Below are 20,274 nucleotides of genomic sequence, written 5' to 3'. Positions count from 1 at the left end.
AGAGAGCTGGGTCAGGATGAAACCACAACCCTAACCGCGTCAGTTACCACGAACACCACGAACCCTTTCGTAGGTAGAGTTCTCGAGCATGCTGTCTGATTTTTATTCATTTTACTTTAACTTTGCTTTAGCCTTGTTTTCTGTCAGTATCACTGACTCACTGACCAGCACCTTGAAAGGGAGTGAGTTGGAAATATATTCAGAATGTTTCAGATACGAGGGTGATTCAAATACAAAACCGAAATAGTTTGTACAGATTTATTTGTGATTTACGAAAATAAAAATAAAATGCCTTTCGGTCAACATAGTTTCCTTCAAAATAAATTATCTTCATCGGATAGGAAACGTTTTGTTCCCTTCATGAAAAAAAAAAAATGGGGTGTGGCTGTGTCATGGACACGGCCGTGTGTTGTACGTTAATACGTGTACGTAACAGGTAATATTTTCTATACAAAATATAAAATACGCTATTTGATGTATGTTATAATAATATTTAAACACTAAGAAGTCCTTCGGGTTTCCATGTTTTGTTTATGATAGTAACTATTTCCGTTTGTCGGGTTCAGGAAATAAATCAAGTAAACAAATAATTACAGTATTATAACTTTATTAATTAGAGTTATGTGACGTTATATTCAGATGGTTTAGTCTGACCTGTCTGACCTTGGAGGTTGAAGTTCGTCAACTCTGGTCTAACAGACTTCGCGCGCCTGTACCATCAGCAACTGACGTTACGGGTCGCATGGACCAATCAAATGCCATATCCGCGTGTAACAAGCAACTTCGACACATCTCAGAGACGTGACTGCGTGAGTGCAGCGGGATCTTAAAGCCCCTCTGTTCGCGTATTTCTGTATCATATTTCAGCTATCAAGTTTCTCGCCAAAAACACAGATGGTGGCAGCAGCAGCGCTGTCTGCAGCGCATTTAGTGAGCTGACGTAGAACTACAACTATTCCGTGAAGTTCCACTTCTAATGCGCGTTGCGGCCACGCACTATCAGTCCCCCCCCCCCTCTTCCCATTTTATAGCCTCAGCTGAAACAGTTTTTGCTGTTTGCGAATAGTGAGGATGTGTCGTTTACCGATGCAGCCTTTAAGCCTAATCAAACTCTTGACCAAAACCAAGTAGCCTTGAAAGGACATCACAATCCTTCGACGCATCTTAACCCTGGCGTATCAACAAAGAAAAGTTATATCTCTGGCAGTTGTTTCCTTGTGTTTATACATTTTCATGCTCTATTTTTAATGTGTAACGTCTTAGCTCTCGGTATAAGGAATTTGGTTGGAGTAATTTCATGAATGCAACGGAAGTCGCATGGAACAGAAATGTGTAGCCACGGCGCTGCCATCTGTGGCGAATGGCGTTAACCAAAGTTCACAAAGCCAAAGGAAAGCTTTATAGTATTAACATTTTAGTGAATTTTAAATTGACGGACAGTATTTTAATAAAATTCCTAGTCAAAAATCAGGTCTAAACCCAGAGTTTAGTACGTTTTAAGCCTTTTTTTCGCTTCTATCGGAACTTTTTCATTACATTGTTTAAAATTACGCTCTGCACATGGAATTATTCGATATTCGACGTAGTCTAGCGGTGGGTGTGGAAACTACGTGTGATTCTCGTTCAGAAATGTAGTTGAAACACACAATTATGAATATACATTTATCACTCTCGGCACTATTTAAAAATAAATTTTACGTTAAGTTTCATATTGTAAGTGTATTTGCAACATGAGAACACATTAATTTGCTCCTAACCGAAGTTAGTTGTTACACATATCTAGCGAGTATTGAAAGACTCTGTCACAACTCTCCCGCTTTACAATTGATTATTTGACTGACTGTACTAAATTAACATTAAAAGGGTGTAGACAGCAATTGGCTGGCTATAAGTCACTACTAACGTTATATTTCAACTCAAAGTTAGCACTACGAACTCCCCAAGGGCCACAACGACGCACGTTCAGAAACGAGGGACTCATCTTTTCACGAAAGCCTGCAGCGACGATTCTGAAAGGATCCTTTCAAACTATTCAGGACGTCAACAAACATGACTTCCCATAGTATGTACTTTTCAATGATATTTTAGGCTAAAGCGTTTTTAAGGAGGTATTCGAGAATAGTATTTATACACTTAATTCTGCGTCTCTTTCTTTTCATTTTCATTAAAGCACTGTTTCATTAAGTGACTTTTTTTTTGCGTGGAACAGTTCTAGAACGACGCTTGGAAAACCAGTGGTTTGCGTGCTCCAATAAATAATGTAGCCAATCGGGATAAAAAATATACTAATACTAGCTGAAGTACCTGGCGTTTCCCAGGCTTTGCGCATAGTAAAGAGGCTTCACTTAAGGGAATAGGGATAGTTTTTTTTTATCTCGAATTGACAGTCATTTTTCTCTTATTTTTATCCAAGTGCAGTTATAAAAATTTCAGCAAGCGTAAATAAAACTGTAGGGAGATGTAAACAGTAATTTCTCTCTTATTTTAAATGTCAAGAATGACAATTTTAATAAAGAAGTACCAAAATTCTGCTTTCAGGGGTTGAAACGGAGGATGGGGTTGGCATTTCCGAAATCTCATTATCCATTAACCATTCTCTCGTTTTGAAGATCAACTGTGCAAAATTTCTTCAAGCTCAGAGTAAAACTGTAGATTTAAAAAAAACACTTCTTTATATAAAATAGGATGCGTATAAAGAATAATCTAGAATATTCAGGACTCCTTTTTTTCGGTTTCTAGGACATTCTAAAAAATTAAAGAACATTCTCAAACTTTCTGGAACAGGAAGTCCCTTCGATGATCCAGAACCATCTGGATCATTATAGAACATACTCGAACATTCTGAAAAATAGAGTATATTCTGGAACATTCTAGAATATTTTTGAAACTTCCGGAATAGTCTATAACATTCTGGAACATTCTAGAACATTATCGAATCTTCTGAAAAATTATATAATATGCTGTATCATCCTAAATCTTTTCCAACATTCAAGAACATTCTGAAACCTTCTAGATCATTCAGAAACTTTCTGGACAGTCTCGACTACTTCAGCAATCGATTCCCAGCTGCTTCACCGACTTCCCATAAGAAGTCCATTGGTGCTATGTCCTCTTTTTGCACTCGTATCTTCGAACCCAACCCCTACAGTTCCAAACCGAAACCCCGCAGGGGTGGGTTGCGGAGTTATAGTGGCACTCATAGACAAACCACGCTTACATTTATTATATATATATTAGTTCACAGAACATGTAATACTATAGTGATAATTTCATTAAACCCCATCAGACAGTTTTGTGTGTGATACTGTTAAATTTAATTCACAAATAAAGCAAAAAATTAAATATTCTCTCACTCTATATTTTTTTCTGAGCTTATTGCAAAAATCTACTAATAATTTAAAAAGTAATGTTGTCTACATTTTAGTGTTTTAATTTCACTTAAATTTAAAAAAAAATACTTACGAAGTCTTGTCCTTTTCTATTTACAGAGCAATATATATACATACAAATATATATATATATATATATCTGTGTGTAAGTTAGTGTATTTTATAATTGCTGGCTATAAATTCACAGGGTGGTAGGCCATGCTACAGCGAGCAATTATCGTTGAGGAACAGACGTCCGGAAACGCAACCCTGCAAGGCAAGCACAGTAGCCTGCAAATATGAATTTCGCGCGCTTTAGACAAAACACTGGCGTCCAAACGCTCCGTGAGAAGGAGGTGGCGGGCTGGCCGCAGACGTATAGAGTTCACGCCCTTGAGCAAAGTCTGCTGTCTTGGCGATGTGCGCGGACGATGAAATAAAGGCCCGTCTACAATTGCAATCAATGGCGGCTCCAGGAAGACCTCTCGGGCAGGGCTCTCACACACAGGAGGATGCAGTTAATAATCATGACATTGCCCTTGGGATATTCACAAAATATATGGTCTCAAATACTGAAATTTAGTATTTTCGTACAAATTATGATCGAAAGAAGAGTTTAGCACATTAACGAAAGTATTTAAGTTAACATTAATATTTCCTACAGAGAAATAAGAAGTAAAATTTGGGCTCGGAAGGGGATATCGCCCCCTGCGCCCTTCCTCTGGAGCCGTGCTTGATTGCAATGTCCTAAATTGTGTCCGACGGACACTGATCGCTGATTGGTCCACGTGACCCTCTCACGTATTGGGTTTTGTGGGCGATTATCCTAATTTTCCTGGTCGCAATACATTCGTCAACTTGAACAGTTTTTCTTTCGTTAGTATAGAAAGAGAACACACATGATATTTGCTGTTTTAGGTTCCCGTTTCAAACAAGAGCGTATAGAGAAAATAACGGACCTTTATTATTTTTGGCTTTACAGAATAAATAAATAGTATTGATTTCCTACAAATTTCACAAGTTAACAAAGTCAAAACATAACTGCGTACTCATTTACAAAGCATGACAACAGTAAAAAAATATCGTAAAACAATTATTTTGACGCTTTGGTGACTACTTAAGAAATCAGTAGATTCGGACAATGGACATCGTTATTCTAGACAGGGCTGTTTTCCGTGCGACAATGTTGCGTCATTCACATTAGGATAAGTACACGGACTGCCCACAGGTTCGGACTATTGTAGATGGGCCTTAAACCCCTTCTATCTTAAGCTGGACTCCCAATCATCCGTTTCATCCGTCCGTCACCCGTCCGTCCGTCAATCACGTGACCTGCAGCCAATCAGATGGCCCGAAAAATTCCATCCGTCCGTCCGTCAAAACCTTGCCAAGCTTTAGCTTTTGACGGACCAACGGATGGTCCACCGCCTTGTTACGACTTTCCGAAAACAGTGTTCGATTTTTTTAATTTACAATAGGTAATTAGAAGGCTGTGTCGTATTGACCGATTATTATTGTCATAATAACGGTAAAGATTGCTTATGAGAATGAGCTTTTCGGAAGAAATGCTGATAAATTACGTTCGGGAAAGGGATCATTTGTATAATATATATAGCAAAGACTATCGGGATAAGCAACTGAGGGAACAAACCTGGATAGAAATAGCTTCTTTCTGTTTCCTTTGACGCAGTAATAAAAGAAGCATAATTTTATCTATTTTGGCATGACTAATGTTATTTTTAAGACGGCACCTGTTTAATCCACTTGTCAAAGCACGGTTCCCGCCTGTCAACTTATTATCACATTTATAAAAACAAAAGTTAATTATCCCAAGTAAATTATTTTCACCAAAAGTTTACCTACAATTGAGAAAGTATGTGGCGGAAAGTTGTAACACTGATATTTTAGAATAGTGACGGACGGACGGATGGTGAATGGTTGAGAGTCGGTAATAATTGCCGAGAGAAATATTGGACCGAAATTGACGGACGGACGAATTAAACGGATGATTGGGAGTCCAGCTTTATGTTCACTCTATGGTTCCTGCCGACTGGGTTACGTGGATCGAGCGAGACAGCATTTCACCCAAAGTAGGTCGCCACTCGTTTTCTTCGCGGAACCTACTTTCTCTCTCTCTCTCTCCCTCTCTCTCTCTCTCTCTTTCCCTCTCTCTCTCCCTCTCTCTCTCTCCCTCTCTCTCTCTCCCTCTCTCTCTCTCTCTCATTTACTCGACACGAGTGGTGAAACTCGATACGAGTTGAATTACTATGTCGGCTCGTTGGTCTAGGGGTATGATTCTCGCTTAGGGTGCGAGAGGTCCCGGGTTCAAATCCCGGACGAGCCCTTGTTTTTTTTATAGCTAAATAAATGCGAACATAAAATCTGAATTGTTTCGGCATTTACCTTGTTGTGCACAATACTTATACTGTGGTCTGATAATGTTTTTATATTTACTGATACGTACTTAATTAAGTTGGCAGCAAATAATGGAATAATATTAAAGAACAATTCACAAACATTAAAAATTTATTAATGACATTAGGTATTTTGCACATTCATATGTTTTTATTATGTTTTATAGTGACATTCCTGCAAACAGTTTTACGATTTGGTTTGAAATCACAGAATAGCTTTTTTTAGGGGGTAAGAAATATGTAGATCTACCTAGGTCCTGTCCATAGAGAAAAATTTTTTTTTAAATAACGTAGTCTTAAAAGTAGGCCTATATTCAAACTTGAAAACAAAATAACACTAATATTTTATCAAAAAATATGTTTATAGAAATGAATATCATAGAATAACAAATATGTGTAATTTATAAGTAACCTTATTTCACAGTAATCAACGCTGCTTTTCACGATAGTTATTCTCTACAAGCTTTTTAATCCTGAGAAATTGAATACGTTACCCGAAAAAAAAATTTCATTAATGTACAGTAAAAATTAGTATATACATATTATATATATATATATATATATAAATGTATTTTTGTTATTTCAAAGGTAAGCAAAACAAGTTGGAGCGTTGTGAAAACAATTAATTTTCTGTATTTCACTTTATACCCAAACACCTTTGGAAATAAAGTATTTCAATTTCCTCGCAATACTTATAATGTACATGTGCATTGGTTTAACTAAAACATATTTATTGGAACTTTTTGTGCAATTTAAGCCTAAAAGGGTTGGTATTTTAGTGCGCCCCTCCCATTGATCAAGTAATTATAACATCATGTTTAATAGCTTAATATATTGGCGGTTGTTGTCATACGCCCAGAATTAAGATTCAAATTATGTTTTACCAGAAAAATTATTTATTTTTTTCATATAATTGTGAAAGCAAACACGAATGTTATAAGCAAGCCTTGAATTAAAAAACAATCTGAGAAAGAGCAATTTTTTTCCAGATGATATGATCAAGATATTCAAGGCTAATCACAGTCTTTTGGAGGAACCTAGGTTTAACACAAGTATACTTAATATATATTTTAATTTGTTAGTTCAAACTAAGTTAAAAAATTTCTAAATGTTAAAAAAAAAAGAATGGTCAGTTGAAAACATCTAATAGGCTAGATCGCGAAATAGATCTAATAACGAGGTGGCTCACTGAGCGGTGTTGCTTGCCGAAAGCAACGGGAAAGCCTTTGTCGGGGCGCGGATGCATCGCCGCGAGTCGTTTGGAGGTTATTTCTGTTAATTCGGGTCGGAGGACTCTCCGGGTTTCGTCATCTCTGAGGTACGTACTCGGGCGCACCAGCTCGGAGATAGCTACTCGCGTTGTTCAGCTGCCGCCCACTAGTCTTCGTTGCCCAGATAGCAAAACAAAACAAAAAAAAAATATTGATTCAAGCTAACTTTTTCCCCTGTGTCTGTCCCGCCCCTCTCAACAACTAACGACGCTTTTCTTTCCTGATGCTCGTTAGCCTAAGCTAAACCTCAGTTCATTCACGTCAAACTTTAACTGGAAGAATATCTCAGAGTCAGGCGTTAACCGAGGGTCGTGAAACCAAAATAAGAGCTATCTGGAGGTTAAATTGTAGCCCTAGGTTCAACCGGAGGTCATAAAACCGGCCCTCAAGTGCATTGTGTTAAGGGCGGTACTGGCATTAATATCAGATGCCTCGTGATCCCTACGCGCTAGGTACTAAGGTGACGGGGCAGAATCTTCGTTGACGACATCATCCAGTGGGATCTTAGGTGGTTATCTTGATATGTTAACGCCGTGAGAATTGAGATGAATGACTACAACACTTATCCCAAACCACTTCAGATATTGCGTAAAAGAATTTTCATCTTTTTAAAATGTCGTTTTAACTTCCTATTTCATTATTTGCAATTTCATGAAAGATGCATATAAGAGGGTAAAATCGTAAACGAAGTTACTTCTATGTATGTGAATTTTGTGCTATGTAACATCTCTAGAATATTACAGTTCTCCAAAGTAGCGCCCATGTTCTACGTCTCATTCCGTCACTGTTGTTCTTTTTTTTTGTTTATGAACATCTTTGTGTAGTGGTCAATGTTCTTAAATAAATATCAGGGTGATTCTTTGCAAGTGACTGTTGGGGAAATGGGTACGACCGGTACTACTTTCGATAACTATCAAATTTTGAGACAAGTTACGTGGCAAGGACTATAAGTAGGTATGCGTTTTGGCATCTCGTCGAAAAAGACACAACCAGTCAGGGAAATGATCGGGGAAGGAATCGGCAACGGTCTGTTATTATTATTATTATTTATTTCCTCTATTTTCACTCTTTGACTACAATTCACTAAATTAGATAGGAAAATTTAGCACTCGCAAAAGCAAGCTTGTGTGAGAGTGCGTCTAGTCACTTAATCTACGTGCGGTATTTTTAACATTTTAAAAGTTTTAATAATTACAAATAAATAAATTAAATAACTTAATAAATCTTACGTTTGTTTTTATAAAGTTTAAAGTTGAAAAGAACGATTAATTTAAATACAAGAAAAAGTATGACATTGTGTCAAAAAATATATTTATATAAAAAATTTAAAATTAATATTTAAACGAAAGAAAAAGTACATAAGTTACAACAGTATATTTAAAAACTACTTTTTTTTATCCTTTTTTCAGGAGGAATAACTAGAATTTTGGAAGCAAAAGAAAGAAAAAGCCCATATTTTTCCTGGATTAATTTCGGGGAAACGACGGAAAATCTAAATCAGGGTGCACGGATAAGGACTCGAGCCCAAGTCCTTCAGAATGCGAGTTCAGTAATTCTGCCAATCTAACTCAACGAATCTGACTCCTGTCACTCTATACTGGACCAACTAATAACATAAAACCCACCATTCCCACCCACAATAGGTATATATGTATAGAACATAGGCCTGGTTTCACAGCCAGTACATTTGGCATAATATTAATAAAAAATTCTAGTGGCTTCAGTGATGAAAGGTTACCTCACGAAGTGAGGCCAATTTCTGTGGTGTTATCTAACAGTTGATACTGCCACAAAAAGGAGAAAATACATACTGTAGTTTTTAGTTAAATAAAGTTGTTGGACATTTATGGTTTGTTAAAAAAAATTATAGTATTAAATAAAGTAGTTAAAAGACAAGAACTCGTCTTTATGAACTGTCTTGTATGAATATTTTCTTCGGTTCAAGTAATATGCTCTTGAAATATATTTGCAGTACAGGATAGACTTTTATAATGATTCTTATAACATTCTTATTTTATAAATATTAAAATATAATTTAAAGTTATTTACATATGATTCAATTATTTTTTTATTTTAAACAACAAGTTACTTTTTTGTTTTATAGATATATGAAGATAATATTTAATTCCAAGGAAAAAGAAATGATATAACATAGGAAGCACAGTAATAGTTGTAGATAAAAACAAATTATTAATGTATACTAAACTCTTTGACTTATACAAAAACGGAGTTTAAAACATTTAGTTTTAAGTGTAAAAATTAACAATAGCAATGACCTAACTTATACGTAGAATATCTCAAAATTTAGACTACAGTAACGAGCTTCTTGCTTCTAGAGAAGTAACGGCCTTTTTATTTCTTGATCGGTAGTGGTCAATAGTATCGACTACGTGACGGTAACGTAAGGCCAAAAGCAGGCAGCCAACTTCTGAAACCTGTGGCTTGCCTGCGCGTACGCTATTAAAATGAGCGGGTGGCCCGCCACCAGGCGGAAAAACCCGGCTCAAACCTAATGGCCAAATTCAGAGTCGTTTTTCGACAGTCATCCACTCACCGAAAGGCTTTTTAATAGAAACTCCTTGGCGGAGACGTCTTTCGATGGTTAGTTGACTGCTGAATGAGGAAAGCCAGCCACTTGGAAGTGAATGTGGTCACCAACACATTCTAATGCTTGTTCGTTTGAAAGTCGACGGTACAGTTGACGTTTTTAATACATAAGTTTTCACGAAAACATTTCGTAGGCCTATGTGAATATGAATTGTACAAAACATATGTTAAGCCTGAAAGAATAGTAATGTAATTTTTGTCAAATCTGTTTTGAAATAAGATTGGAACGGAAAAATATACCAATATACTGTTTTAACGTGTGTACTTCTTCTTTACCTTAGAAAAACATTAATTTTTTTAATATTTTATATACATATTTTGTGTAGGATGTTATCAGATTTGGAGACGTTAATAAATCATATGGAACAGTTTTGTAAATTCTTCGAAAGTCTGGAAACTCATGCATTGAATTTTGTTGTGTGGGCGACCACAGTCCGAAAAGTTCACGGGCAAGCAAATCCAATGTGCTTAAATATTTAAGCACAATTTATGAAGGTACCATTTGAAAGTCTTCTTTATAAATATATTGTTTACAATTATTAATAATGTATACATAAATATTTTATATTGTGCATATTACCTTGATATTTATGTTACAGTAATTTTTCCAGTTCCTAGTAATGAGTGAACAACTGGTGCTTACTTGTGTCGTAATAATCATAATTTGTGCTAAGTAAACAAACAAACATGTGAGCGAGTCTTTCAGGAGGTTATTTTGTTCTCATGATGAAAATAAACTTATAATACGAAACTCCAAAACGAAATTTAACGTAGAATTCTTAAAAATTAATGCCGAGCGTGATAAATATATGGGAAGTATTCATTTTAAAGCAAAAAAAGGTAAACATGATTGCCTTTTTTTTAAAAACTAACTATAATTCTGTTTAACAAGATGGTAATAACCTAACCGAACCCATTCCAACCCAAACCAGGTTAGGTTAGGCTAATATTTTTTTTTTTTACTTCCTACAATTTTTATCTAAGTCGGTGCATTTTATGCGCTTCTTCTGGTAGTTTCGGAACGGTTATGATGCAGCTCGTGCGCTGGTGTAGGCAGGGTGACTTAAAAGAACAAAAAATTAAGTTAAGGACGCATAATTTTTTTGATTTTTTTTTTCTGGGATATGTACGTTTTTAAGACTTGAAGTTCATGATGTCATGGTGGCCGTGCGAGTGATATCTGCGCGGTGGCGGTCGTCCGTGTGGTCGTTACGGCGCGTGATTGGAAGGGTGCGCGCGCCAATGAGGAAGGAGCTCATGAGTGACCACCAGGCCAGCGCGGCGCTACGACCGGACGACGGAGGTGCGGGCTATTACGCCCCCCCCCCCTCCTTTTTCGCTCTCAGTATCTCTCTCTCTCTGCCTCCTCGTCCCTTTTCAGGTCGCTTACTACTGCAGATGTACAGAATCGATTGAAAATAATCGATGCATCGACATCGATTTTTATCTCTGTAATCGATTCACCAATAAAACGATCGTCGAGTGGTCAGATCACTCGCCTCTCACGAAGGCAATCCGAGTCCCATTTTCCAGTTATTTTTGGCAAGTGAGGAAACGTGGCGGACGTTGCCGTGAGGTGGTGTTATTTCCTCAGAGTACTCCCGTTCTTCCCTGCCAATTCACTCCACCAACACTACATTCTCATTTCGTCTTAGATCATCACCTCTGCAGGCCCCGATGTCTACTAGACGTTAAGCTCTAAATCATTAATTTCTGTTGATAAAAAAAAATTAGTAATTGCAAATATTTTTTCCACCACCACTGCCCCTTCAACCCACCAACCAAGCACAACATTATTAGTGTTTGCTGTTACGCACAGTAAATATTTCGTGCTTGATAGAACGTTTAATCCATGAAAGCGCAGACTATACATATGGAGAATTGAAATTGAAAGGTTTTTTTTTTTTTTTGGTGTGAATGCATCTTATAAATCAGGATGCCAGTTTTAAGAGTGGATTGTAACAAAAATGCAAAAGATTTTGAAACATTATAAAATAAAAATAGAACTCAGTATATTCAAGTTTAGCGCATATATATATATATATATATATATATATATAGTGTGTGTGTGTGTGTGTTGTGTGAGTGAGTGTGTAGGTCAAAGACAAAGTAAAAATAATTTTTTTACTTTCAAACTTATTGTTATTTCCACCCTTTGCAGTAATGGTTGGTTAGATAAAAATGTATTTTAACAGTAGTATTAGACAATATTTAGAAAGTTAAACAAATATAAGAATGGATCCTATCGTGTTCACGGTAAGGAAGGGTTTTTTTTATTGAAACCCCGGGTTTTTAACCCCTTGAAATAATGGCTTGTATTATCAAAAAAATAGTTTCGAAAAACGTTTGAATAAAAATAATAAGATTTACGAACAATTTTAATGGTTTGATTGTGCACCTACTAGGGGAGTTATAATTTTTTTTTTAAATTCAACACCTGTTTATTCCAACCCCATGCAGTCATGGTAGGTCGTATAAAAAAAATTATTTCAGACAAAATTTGTAGATTATTAAAATTTTTACAATAAAGTAGAACGAATTTAATAGTGTACATGGTACGGAAATTGAATGTTTTTTTTATTTTAATTCTACCCTTTTTTCTAATCTCCTGCAGCAATGTCTCATTTTATCAACAATTGTTTCAGACAAAAGTTTTAGATAAAAATTAAAAGACTTACAAATACGTTGAACGAATTCGATGGTGTGCCTACGAACAGAGTTTTTATTTTTTTTTTATTTTATTTTTTTTTGTCTTTCCACCCATGTTTTTTCAACCCATTTGCAGTTATGGTTGGTCATATCAAAAATAATTTTAGACAAATTTTTTTTGGCATTACTCCTACGAGTTATAAAACTTTCAAACGGATGTGATATTCATCATGTTATGGGAGTTATAGCGATTTTTCTGAGTTTCAAAAACCTTCCCCAATTTTATCCCTTTTTCCCCTTAACGAACTCGACCGATATTTTCCACTTCCCGGTTTTATGTTTCAGTTTGGAAGTGATTTGTGAAAGATTATGGCAGTTATAGTTTCGACAAAAATTTAACATATATAATTTTTAGTTGACAATGGTTTTGGGGTCCATTTACCACGAAACGAAATGGTATATAAAAAATTTCCGGAAGTCGCACCATGATTTTGGCGACAATAGGTAATATTTCCTTGAAATCTACCTAAAATAGCGCGTGTACCTTAGTACATGTGATAGAAGTGAAACTTATTTGGCAATTCAAACCTCGACTCGTAAGTAGGTATATCGTAAGAGTTAAAACGGCAGAGAGAGAGAAAAAAAGTAGACAATTACCAAATAAACATCAATTAACAAAATGATTATTCATTTCAAAATAACTGTTCAGGATATAAATTAGTATTATCAATCAATAACAAGAAATATTAACAGTAAATATTACTGTTGAAGTAATCACACCATAAAAGTTTATATTAAGAATTTTACAGGACCCTAACAATCGCATGGAAATAATTTTACCTACAATTATTACACCTTTTAAAAGTAAATCGACTTCGATAATATTACATTACATAGTATTACTCAGCAAAACCATTTATACAATTTAATAACAAAATTATACAGCGGTTTTTTTTAATTTATTTCTTTTTCAAGTATTTAAGAATACCAACTTTTTGTATTTAGTATAAATTTCATTAAAATAGAAATAAATTAAAAAACATGCATCAGAAAAACTATTATTCACTTCAAAATAACTCAAATTATTAATAACTATTGATCAACCAATATTAATTAATTAACAATAAATATTACTCACTGTTGAAATACATCATAAAGAAAATTTGTTTCGTAAATATCAAAGCTAGAATTTATTATAATAAATTATTTTTTAATTTAATTTCATAACAGGTATAGGTTAGATGTGTTCGAGCATTTTAATAGAATGATTTTGTAGTTCTGCAAATATCACGTTATCATTTAGTTATAGTACATCATATTTTGCCAATAGGCTACATAGACATACTGCTATGCATTCATAAGCATTGATAATGTTCTGTCGTCGAATGAACGATCAATGAGTAACATGTCCGCCACTCCGCGACGCGAAAACTAAACGGCATGGACCTTATTCACAGTAATTTTTTACAATAAAACCATATTGTCACTGTTCAAAATTTTCAAGGGTTTTTGAAATCAAATTTGGGGACTTTACCTATGGTACTCTGTTCACTCGTTGGCTGGCGCAAGTGGCGTGACCAAGTAATTGGGGCACGGGGCTGGCGCGACGCGCTGCTGGCTTGCAGATTGCACATTGCACATTTTTTTGTAGCCACTGGCCGCGGTTACTGGGGCACGCTCTCACAACATGCCGCGCGGTGTGGCTGCACGTCTGGGTGGAAGAGGTAGCCTGCTCAGCTGTCCTGGTTAGTTGTATGTGAATTTGGTTTCAATAACCATGGTAGGCGCGGCGGTGCGCGAAGATTTAAGCGGGAGTTAGAGAGAGGTCGAGACTCACTCTAGAGGAGGTTATGCCTCTCGCCAGTGGTAACGAGTCCCTTAGTTTGTAATGTAGTCTGTTTAGGCCCACTGTTCGTGATGCTGCCCGACTTGGTAGCGAGTCGGTAGTCATAGATTGAAAATGTAAAGTTCGTTCGGATTTTCAAGGGCAGGAGATGCCCTATGATAGTTTTAAAGTGTGGGATCAAGAAATTTTCAGCTGATTTGAAAGTGTGAGTACAGAACTATCTTTTCATAACTGTAAAAATAAATTCTGGTTTTTGATGTTCTTATGTTAACGCATTAGAAAGAATTAGATAAGAGTTTAGTGAAACTCTCTCTTCTCTTTCTCTCTCTCTCTCTCTCTCTCTCTCTCTCGTATGGTCATTTAGTAGTTATTACATGATTCATAACTGAGAGATAGTTGTGGATTTTAATTGTAATTTTAATCATTACCTGTAACGACTACCTGTTGCTAAAAACTGGTTTTGAACATAAGAAATTTGATAATAAATGTAAGTTGGTTTTAAATTTAGTGTTAATATATTTTTTTAAGTATCGCCATTTATTTATCTCTCTCTAGACATCCCGTACGTGATGACGGACCTATTCGTTTCGATCCTAGAATGAAAACTATTTTATCAACATTAAGTGGTGTTGAAAGAATATACCTATTGTTATCCTAAGCGAGTATGTCCTCTGAATTAGGGTCCCCCCCCCCCCCCTCCCCAACACAGAAGTTAAAGAAAAGTCATTATAGTTTTATATTGATTTATTTTTGTTGAATTTATTGAATTTTTATTTAAATTCAACCACTCCCATTACAATATAAACTATTAATATTCCACGCACAGGATTTGTTTAAACATTTTTTTTTAACTAGCATGTTCATAGTTGGACTTAAAACATACTCGTAAGCTCATAATTATTAATCGGTGTGTGATTTAGTTAATCAAAAAATAATTCTTGGCAAATAATTACCCCGTCAAACTAAAGCGTGAAAAAATATTATACCAGCAAAACAAATTTTTTAGTTACACAGCTAAAACAATACCCATTAGTAGTATAGAATAGGGCATACTGGGACATGGCGCTGGCGCGTGGATTGTGATTGTCGGTCCGCCATCTTGGATTGTGACGTCACGGCGAACATCTTGGAGGAGCGTAACGGGACACAGCGTAACGGGACAAGTTTGACCTTGACCTTTGACCCCCAAAATTCGCCAAAATTGGGCAAAAATTGCCCAAAATTCCTCAAAATTCGTCAAAATTTACATTTCCGTGAAAAAAATTCCACCAAAAATTCTCAAAAAATTCCACAATCTAAAAATTAGAATTTTGAAAAATCCTCAAAAGTCGTTTTGCCCTAGAAAGAACCCAAATTCCTAAAAGAGGCTTAAGCATCCTTGTCTACAGCCTCCGATAAGCCTCTGACGTCATATTGTATTGTGACGTCACAGCGGCCATCTTGGATGGATGTGACCTTGACCTTTGACCTTGACCTTGACCCCGACGGCCATTTTGGATCCGCCATCTTGGATCCGCCATTTTGGATGACGTCATTGTGTTCTAGAAAATTCCGGCGATGTGTTTTCCGCCATATTGGATGATGACGTCACCGTTGCAATTTACGTTACGGTCGCCATCTTTAACTTTTTTATTTATTATCCGATTTTAATGAAATTTTTTTAAAAAATTATAAAAAAAATAAATAATAAAATTTTAATAAATTATTTATAAAAAAAACATGTACGACACGGAGTTCGGAGTCCTCGGTTCGAACCCGACGAGTGCAAAAAAATTAAAAATGACGACCGATCCTTCCCTCACAGTGGACGCTGGCATACTGACTCCCACCACTTTTTTCAAAAGAATATATCGTCACCTAGTATGACGTCATTTACGCCATCTTGAAATTTGGACGCCATCTTGAAAATCTTTATTTATTATCCGATTTTAATGAAAAAAATTCCAAAATTCATAAAAAAATTAACGTATTTGAATTCTGTTTGATTATATCAATGTACGTCCTTGGTTCGATTCCCGGCGAGAGTAAACGGTCGATCCAACCTCCATGAAAGCTACCTAGACTGATCTACCACCACCAGTACCAAGGTATATATCATCAACTGGTATGACATCATGTCCGCCACCTTGTCTTCATCCGCTGGAGACCACCATCTTGTTTTCGTCTGCTAGAGTGTGTCGATACCATGTAGTATAATTACCTGGTCACCATACTTGTGTCCTCAACTGTTTACATTGAACATTGACCTTGGCCTTGAACCTTGACCTTGAAATTTGACCTTGACCTTGAAATTTGACCTTGACCTTGAAATTTGACCTTGACCTTGAAATTTGACCTTGACCTTGAAATTTGACCTTGACCTTGAAATTTGACTTTGTCCTTGAAATTTGACTTTGTCCTTGAAATTTGACTTTTTCCTTGTCGACCATCATGGATCCGACAATTTATGTACAGTACATGCTACCAGGAGCTACCACCTGCTGGAGTACGCCATATTGTGTGTGTACTTGTATTATAGAGTACATTTTCATCTGGATAATTTTATTCTAACCCGCTACAGTGCAGTAATCATTTATTACCGAGGTGCCCCCGCCATCTTGAAATTCGACCGCCATCTTGAAATCATGTAATAATGTAGCTAGAAAAGCGGGAAAAAATCCAAAATTCATTAAATAAATCACTCATTAACTTACATATCGATTCGATCCGCTCCAGTCCTTGGTTAGATCCTCGATCGATGCAAAACATTTAATTTTATGAAAAAAAAATAATAATTCCACTAAACCATGTTCAACATTCTTAAAGAGACTTTAAATCATCTACTACCATCATCCTATCAGACATCAAAACCACCATATTGAAAAATCGTAATTGTAATGCTAGAGATTCGGGAAAAAGTTCAAAACTCATTAAATAAATTTGTAATCTATAAACTGATTGATTAGATCGACTAAGGTCCTTGACACGATCCTGGACGAAGCTAAAATAAATTTAATTTAAATACCATAAAAGTGTAAGGTTCGAGGAATAAAACACCTAAAAGTCTTTTACAAACATAATATTTATTACACAATTTCTATCCCACTACAGAATCACTTGCGAAAGCCAGCAATCTTATAAAAATTTATCCCTTCATAGACGTGCAACGACTACTTCTTAGCTCCAAATGGTTCCAAATGCTCCAAACGGCCTCCAAATGGCTCCAACAGCTCCAACAGCCTCCAAATGCTTAACACAGCTCCAAATGACTCCAAATGCTCCAAATGCTTGTCAGCTCCAAATGTCTCCAGCAGCTCCAAATGCTCCAAATGCTTGACAGCTCCAAATGTCTCCAGCAGCTCCAAATGCTCCAAATGCTTGACAGCTCCAAATGCTTCAAAAGGCTCCAATTGCTCCAAATGCTTCAAAAGGATCCAAATGCTCCAACAGCCTCCAAATGCTTAACACAGCTCCAAATGGCTCCAAATGCTTAACACAGCTCCAAATGGCTCCAAATGCTTGACAGCTCCAAATGCATAACACAGCTCCAAATGGCTCCAAATGCTCCAAACGGCCTCCAAATGCTTGACAGCTCCAAATGTCTCCAGCAGCTCCAAATGCTCCAACAGCTCCAAAAAAAGGCTCCAAATGCTCCAACAGCCTCCAAATGCTTAACACAGCTCCAAATGGCTCCAAATGCTTGACAGCTCCAAATGCTTCAAAAGGCTCCAAATGCTCCAAATGTCTCCAAATGCTCCAAATGTCTCCAACAGCTCCAAAAGGCTCCAAATGCTTCAAAAGGCTCCAATTGCTCCAAGAGCTCCATCTTCAATTGGTTCGAATTGATTCCAATTACTTTTCTTATCGAACTTGGCATGAATACTAACATGTCTTTATTAGTATACATTTTGACTGACAGTGGTAACGTATTTTGCACCTTTAAGTTATAAGTTTTATTTGGAAATCAGATTTCGATAAATGGTAGATACCATTTGGAAAGAAAATATATTAATTTATCTTCAAGTTTATACACATACATTTAATTTAATCCATTACTGTATGTAGCCAGCTACCCTCAGTTCTTTGAGTATGAAGTATATTTCTTTAATGTTCGAATAGTTTCCTGCACAAAGCGATCCATGTAGTAGTCGTAGCCTGTCAACCAATATGTTAGGATCTTCCCATGTGGTATAATCAATCTCTTCTGCTGCGTTCATCATCCTTGCCTGTTTATAATAAATATTATCTCTGGTGTCTATCGTTTTAACACCAACCACAAGGTCACTTTCGTCATCGTGCCAGTGATTATCACAAGCTTGATCAGGATAATTTATTTTATTACGACGTTTCCACCGTTTTTGTCTCAAACCACCATCACAGTCTTCGCTCTTGCTTGCTTTTGGTGCTTCAGCACAGTACTCAATCATGTCAGCCTTAGATGTGTCAGCACAGTCTTCGTTCATGCCAGCTTCTGATGTGTCACCACAGTCTTCAATCATGTCAGCACCACAAACTTGATCAGGATAATTTATTTTATTATGTCGTTTCCATCGTTTTGGTCTCAGACCGCCATCACAGTCTTCGATCCTGCCTGCTTTAGGTGCTTCGGTACAGTACTCAATCATGCCAGCCTCAGATGTGTCACCACAATCTTCAATCATGCCAGCGTCAGATGATTCATCAAAGTCTTCGACCTTGTAAGCTTCAGGTGGTTCTCCATCTTTCACATTTTCATGGAGACGACTACATATTGGAGTAAATATATTTTCATTTCTAATGTGGTTACAACTTCCTTCGTTTGTTTTAAATTTTAAATTATTATCTTGATCTAGATCAGTAATTTTAGCATTAGATTTTTCGCCTTCGTTCCTCTTCCGCGATGTTGTAGCCCAGTCTTCGTTATCTTTATTCATCTTAATTGTACAGGTCTTGTAATGTCTATCCAAGTAATATCTTCTACCAAAGGATTTCTGACACTGACTGCAATGAAATGGTTTTTGACAAGGACCCAAATTACACTCGCTTCTCTCATGTCGTTTAGCATTCTTTCTCAAGGTAAACACCTTGCTACAGTATCTACAGTGATTATGTAGGATATATATTATGGTGGATTTCTCCGTGTGCTCCCGTTTATTCTTGACAATATTATGGTAGTTTTCTCCGTGTGCTCCTGATTATTCTTGACAATATTTTGATGGTTTTCTCTGGGTGCTTCTGATTATTCCTGACTAGACATCTGATGGTTTTCTCCGAGTGCTTCTGGTTACTGATGAGGAATTGATCTCTGCATGAAGAATTTTTTACTTAATGAGTCATGTCATTTTTTATTCAAGGTTGCATTTAATTATTGAAATTCTGCCAATAAATCAGCACTTGTAATATTTTTATCAGGTGGAAATTTAAAAAAAAAAATATCATTACTCAGTCAAATAATCTCTGAGAAATCTAAGAAGCACTAACAGGATGGACGAACTTCCTTCTCCTTGGAGTCTAGCGAAGCCATCCTTCTTTTGCGATCGTTAGTGAGCATCCCTGATCCCGCATAAAAGAATTAAATATTATTTACCTGCAAGTAACATGTGGCGACATCTGTTGTTGAAAAGCAGAACTACTTGCAACAAGTACTTTTGAATGAGATAAATTAATTCTCGCTGATGAAATAATTAAAAAATTCTATTTAAGTAATATATCTAATTTAAAACTCTAAGTTTGCATCTGGCATTAGTCTCAATAACTAATATGAATCCTGAAACGGGATTTGTTGCTGTATCAAAACGTCATCACTGTAGATACTGTAGCAAGGTGTTTACCTTGAGAAAGAATGCTAAACGACATGAGAGAAGCGAGTGAAATTTGGGTCCTTGTCAAAAACCATTTCATTGCAGTCAGTGTCAGAAATCCTTTGGTAGAAGATATTACTTGGATAGACATTACAAGACCTGTACAATTAAGATGAATAAAGATAACGAAGACTGGGCTACAACATCGCGGAAGAGGAACGAAGGCGAAAAATCTAATGCTAAAATTACTGATCTAGATCAAGATAATAATTTAAAATTTAAAACAAACGAAGGAAGTTGTAACCACATTAGAAATGAAAATATATTTACTCCAATATCTAGTCGTCTCCATGAAAATGT

The 20,274-nt window shown here is 36.2% G+C and overlaps 1 protein-coding gene and 1 non-coding gene across 2 annotated transcripts in view; one reads left to right on the top strand and one right to left on the bottom strand.

Moving 5' to 3' along the window:
- LOC134536568 (leukocyte tyrosine kinase receptor) overlaps nucleotides 1-20,274 on the bottom strand; it is a 311,306-nt gene that overhangs the window by 237,861 nt on the left and 53,171 nt on the right. The window lies entirely within an intron of this gene.
- Nucleotides 5,641-5,712, top strand: Trnap-agg (transfer RNA proline (anticodon AGG)). The gene has a single exon. It is a non-coding gene; the product is annotated as a tRNA-Pro (tRNA).

The sequence above is a fragment of the Bacillus rossius genome, chromosome 1, assembly GCF_032445375.1.
Source record: "Bacillus rossius redtenbacheri isolate Brsri chromosome 1, Brsri_v3, whole genome shotgun sequence".
NCBI lineage: Eukaryota > Metazoa > Arthropoda > Insecta > Phasmatodea > Bacillidae > Bacillus > Bacillus rossius.
This window is presented reverse-complemented; position numbering and strand designations above follow the sequence as displayed.